This window comes from Nicotiana tabacum, chromosome 9, assembly GCF_000715075.1.
Source record: "Nicotiana tabacum cultivar K326 chromosome 9, ASM71507v2, whole genome shotgun sequence".
Classification (NCBI taxonomy): Eukaryota; Viridiplantae; Streptophyta; class Magnoliopsida; order Solanales; family Solanaceae; genus Nicotiana; species Nicotiana tabacum.
This window is the reverse complement of record NC_134088.1, coordinates 86843626-86849625: the sequence shown is the minus strand read 5'-3', so window position 1 is coordinate 86849625 and position 6000 is coordinate 86843626.

The following is a 6000-nucleotide window of genomic DNA, read 5'->3' as shown; positions in this document are numbered from 1 at the left end:
TAAGAATGATCAATTTAGCAATATTAGTCTAAACACGGATAATATGAACAAAGGAAGCTATAATTGCAAGAAACCAAGCCCCGCCCACATGCGTTAACCCGACTACAACGCATAAGTACTCGTCACCTTATATATACGTTGTTATCCAACATTTAAATATGTAGTAAATAGACAAACAAGTCCTATTCCCTCAAGTCAAGGTTAACCACGACACTTACCTTGCTTCGAAGACCAAACTCAAAGCTCAACCACGGCTTTTCCTTTCAAACAAGCCTCTGAACCAATAGAATCTAGCAATTTGCCAACCAAACGATTCAAATTAAGCCTTAGGAATTACCCACGATTGTAAAGAATTCAATTTAGGTCATTATTGAAAAAGTCAACAAAAGTCAACACCCGGGCCCGCTTGGTCCAAACCCAAAATTCGGACCAAAACCTGATTACCCATTCACCCCCGAGCTCGGTTATGTGATTTGTTTTGGAATACGACCTCGATTTAAGGTCTAAATCCCCAATTTACCAAATCCTTAATTTCTACCCAAAAACTCCCAATTTCCACTATGAAAACATTATATTTTAAGTTGAAAATTTGTGAAATGTAGTGAAAGATTGAAAGGAAATAGGTTAGAATCATTTACTAACGATTTGGGGAAGAAGAAGTCTTAGAAAAATCGCCTCTAATGTTTTAGGTTTTGAAAATTTGAGAAATGAACCAAAAATCCCGTCTAAGTCATAGTCGTTCAGTTGCAGATGTCGCATTTGCGACCTGGGCTTCGAAATTCAAAAGCCCGCAAATGCGAAGATTTCATCGCAAATGCAAGGAACATCATACCTCTGCATTTTTCTAAAATGTGAAGAATAGTTCGCAAGTGCGAACTCAGGCTTGATCGCAAATGCGAATAATGGCTATGTCTGCTGCATTCGCAAATGCGAACCAGTGTTCGCAAATGCGGACTTCTAGGATCGCAAATGCGATCAAAACTTTGCAATTGTGAAGGTCTTCCCCCCAGCCCACTGCTTGCAAATGCGATGATCTCTTCGCAATTGCGAGGCTCGCATTTGTGAGCCAGACCTCGCAAATGCGAAGTCTGCAGATCAGTTGCAGCAACTGTTGTGTTTTCTAAGTTCAAAACACTCCGTAGCCTATCCGAAACTCACCCGAGCCCTCGGAGCTCCAAACCAAACATGCACACAAGTCTTAAAACATCATACAAACTTGCTCGTGTGATCAAATCGCCAAAATAACACCTAGAACTACGAATGAAATTTTCAAGAAAACTTTAAAACTTCTATTTTCCCAACCGAACGTCCGAATCACGTCAAACTAATTCCGTTTCTCACCAAATTTCACAGGCAAGTCATAAATATAATAATGGACCTGTATCGAGCTTCAGAACCAAAATACGGACCTGGTATCAATAAGATCAAATATCAGTCAATTCTTAAAATCATTAAACTTTTAAACTTTTAATTTTTTATTAAAATTCCATAACTCGAGCTAGGGACCTCCGAATTCGATTTCGGGCATACGCCCAGGTGCCATATTTCGATACGGACCCACCGAGACCGTCAAAATATGGATCCGGGTCCGTTTACTTAAAACATTAACCGAAGTCAACTCAAATTAATTTTTAAGGCAAAAAATCTTATTTTTATCAGTTTTTTAACATTTAAGCCTTCCAGAAGAACACCCGTACTGCGCACGCAAATTGTGGAAGGCTAAAATGAGGTTTTTGAGACCTCGAAACATAGAATTAGATTCTAAAATATAAGATGACCTATAGGGTCATCACATTCTCCACCTCTAAAACAATCGTTCGTCCTCGAACGAACATAGAAAAGTACCTGGGCTGGTGAAAGGTAGGGATATCTACTCCGCATGTCCGACTCGGACTCTCAAGTAGCTGCCTCAACGGGCTGACCTCTCCACTGCACTCGAGCTGAAGGATAACTCTTAGATATCAGCTGTCGAACTTGCCAGGATAGAATAGCCACCGGCTCCTCCTCGTAAGTCAAATCCTTGTCCAATTGGACAGAGCTAAAATCTAACACGTGGGACGGATCGTCGTGATACTTCTAGAGCATGGACAAATGGAACACCGGATGAACTGCTGATAACCCCGGTGGCAACGCAAGCTTGTAAGCCACCTCTCCCACTCTCTCGAGAATCTCAAAAGGCCCGATATACCATGGGCTTAACTTGCCCTTCTTTTCAAACCTCATTACACCCTTCATGGGTGATACCCGGAGTAATATCCTCTCCCCGACCATGAATGCAACATCACAAACTTTGCGGTTGGCATAACTCTTCTGCCTGGACTGAGCTGTGCGAAGTCGATCTTGAATAATCTTGACCTTATCCAAGGCATCCTATACTAGATCTGTACCCATTAACCGAGCCTCCCCCGGCTCGAACCACCCAACTGGCGACTGAAACCGCCTGTCGTATAATGCCTCATAGGGAGTCATTTGAATGCTTGACTGGTAGCTGTTGTTGTAGGCGAACTCTACAAGGGGAAAGAAATGATCCCACGATCCTCCGAAGTCTCTAACACATGCGCGAAGCATATCCTCCAAGATCTGAATAGTGCGCTCGGATTGTCCGTCCGTTCGAAGATGAAACGTTGTGCTCAACTCAACCTGCGTGCCCAACTCACACTGTACTGCCCTCCAAAAGTGCGAGGTGAATTGCGTACCTTGATCAGAAATGATAGACACAGGTACACCGTGAAGACAGACGATCTAGCAAATGTAAATCTCTACCAACCGCTCTGAAGAATAGGTAACTGCCACATGAATGAAATGTGCTGACTTAGTCAACCTGTCCACAATGATCCAAACTGCATCGAACTTCCTCTGTGTACGTGGGAGTTTAACAATAAAATCCATAGTGATACGCTACCACTTCCACTCGGGAATCTCTATCTGCTGAACCAAACCATCGGGTCTCTGATGCTCATACTTTACTTGATAACAATTTAGACACCGTGCTACATAAGCAACTATATCCTTCTTCATCTTCATCCTCCTCCACCAATAATGCTTCTGCAAGTCCTGATACATCTTGGTGGCGCCCGGATGAATAGAATATCGGGAACTGTGGGCCTCCTTAAGAATCAACTCATGAAGTCCATCCACATTTGACACACAAACACGACCCTACATCCTTAAAAATCTGTCATCTCCAACAGTAACCTGCTTGGCACCACCGTGCCAGACTGTCTCTAAGGACCAACAAATGAGGGTCATCATACTGTCGATCTTTGATGCACTCAAACAAAGAAGACCGAGTGACTGTACAATCTAGAACACGGTTGGGATCTGAAATATCCAACCTCACAAACTGGTTGGCTAAAGTCTAAAAATTTGATGCAAGCGGCCTCTCACCGACTGGAATGAATGCAAGGCTACCCATACTCACTGCCTTTCTACTCAAGGCATCGACCATCACGTTGGCCTTCCCGGGGTGGTACAAAATAATAATATCATAGTCTTTTAATAGCTCCAACCACCTCATCTACCTCAAATTGAGATCCTTTTGCTTGAACAAATACTGAAGGCTCCGATGATCCGTGAAAACCTCACACGACACACCATAAAGATAGTGTCTCCGAATCTTCAGCGCATGAACAATGGCTGCCAACTCTAAGTCATGGACATGGTAATTCTTCTCATGAACCTTGAACTTCCATGACGCATATGCAATCACCCTGCCTCCTTCATCAATACCACACCGAGCCCAACACGGGATGCATAACAATATATCATATAAGATCCTGAACCTGTGGGCAATACCAACACCGGCGCTCTAGTCAAAGCAGTCTTGAGCTTCTGAAAGCTCACCTCACATTCGTCGGACCATCTGAACGGGGCACCCTTCTGGGTCAATCTGGTCAACGGGGCTGCTATAGATGAAAACTCCTCCATAAATTGACGGTAATAGCCCGCCAAACCAAAGAAACTCCTGATCACCGTAGCTGAAGTGGGTCTAGGCCAGTACTGAACTGCCTCAATCTTCTTAGGATCCACCTAAATGCCCTTTGCTAATACAGCGTGCCCCAAGAAAGCAATTGAATCCGACCAAAACTCGCACTTTGAAAATTTAGCATACAACTGGCTGACTCTCAGAGTCTGAAGTACTATCCTGAGATGCTGCTCATGCTCCTCTCGGCTGCGGGAGTAGATCAAGATATCATCGATAAACACGATCACAAAGGAGTCCAAATAAGGCTTGTACACTCGGTTCATTAGATCCATAAATGCTGCTGGGGCATTTTTCAACCCAAAGGACATTAGCAGAAAATCATAATGCTTCGTACCGAGTCCGAAAAGCTGTCTTAGGGACGTCAGATGCCCTAATCCTCAACTGATGGTAGACAGATCTCAAATCAATCTACAAAAACACCTTGGCACCCTGAAGCTGATCAAATAAGTCATCAATCCTCAGCAATGGATACTTGTTCTTGATGGTGACCTTATTCAACTGGCAGTAATCTATGCACATCCTCATCGATCCATCCTTCTTCTTCAAAAATAACACGGGTTCACCCCAGGGCGAGACACTAGGTCTAATGAACCCCTTATCAAGCAAATCTTGCAACTATTCCTTCAATTCTTTCAACTCTAGCGGGGCCATACGGTATGGCGGAATAGAAATGGGCTGGGTGCCCGGAGCCAAGTCAATACAGAAATCAATATCACTGCCGGGTGGCATCTCCGGCATGTCTGTAGGAAACACCTCTGGAAACTCACGAACAACTAGCACTGAATCCATTGAAGGAATCTCCGCACTGGAATAGTGGACATAAGCCAAATACGCTAGACACCCATTCTCAACCATACGCCGAGCCTTCATATAAGAGATAACCTTGCTGGTAGAATGGCCAGGAGTCCCCCTCCACTCTAATTGAGGCAACCCCGGCAAGGCTAAGGTCATCATCTTAGCATGACAGTCCAATATAGCGTGATAAGATGACAACCAATCCATACCCAAGATGACATCAAAATCGACCATATCGAGAAGTAGAAGATCTACACGAGTCTCAATACTCCTAATGGTGACCACACACGAACGATAAACACGATCTACAACAATATCATCTCCCACAGGTGTGGACACATAGACAGGAGCACTCAAAGAATCACAAGGCATAACCAAATATGAAGAAAAATAGGATGATACATAGGAGTAAGTAGATCCCGGATCAAATAGAACTGAAGCATCTCTACTGCAAACTGAAACGGTACCTGTAATAATAGTGTCAGATGACTCAGCCTCAGGCTTGGTTGGAAAAGCATAACATCGGGACTGGGCCCCACCACTCTGAACTATATCTCTCAGACGGGCCCTAGTTGGCTGGCCTCCACCTCTAGCGGCCTGACCTCCACCTCTAATGGCCTGATCTCTACCTCTAGCTGCCTGACCCCTACCTCTAGCTGGCTGAGCGGGCGGTGAAGCACCCGGTGGCGGGACCATGGCACAAGAACCCTGATGCTGTGAGTTGCCCGATGCCCGAGGGCAAAATCTAGAACTGTGCATCGGATCACCACAAGTATAACAGGACCTCGGCTGCTGTGACTGCCGACCTTGAAACTGACCTTGTCGACCTGAGTAACCATCCTAAAAACTTTGGAGCGGAGGTGCACTAATAAGAGCTGGTGGTGCACTGTAGGCTAGCTGGTCGGAATAAGGCATATGAGGGCCACATCCACCTGAAGCATCGTGGGATGCCTGGAGTGCTGAATGAACCGTCCTAGGAGGATGGCCTCTTCCAAAAGTACCCCTGCCTCCCGATGAGGCACCGCTGAACCCCCCGGAATGACATGGTCTCTTGTTAGACCCCTGATCTACCTGTGCAAGAACCATCTCGACTCGCCTGACAACATTGGCACCCGCCTGAAAAGAAATCTCACTCTTAGTCTCCTTAGCCATTTGCAATCTGATAGGCTGAGCAAGTCCGTCAATAAACCTCCTCACCCTCTCTCTCTCGGTGGGAAGTA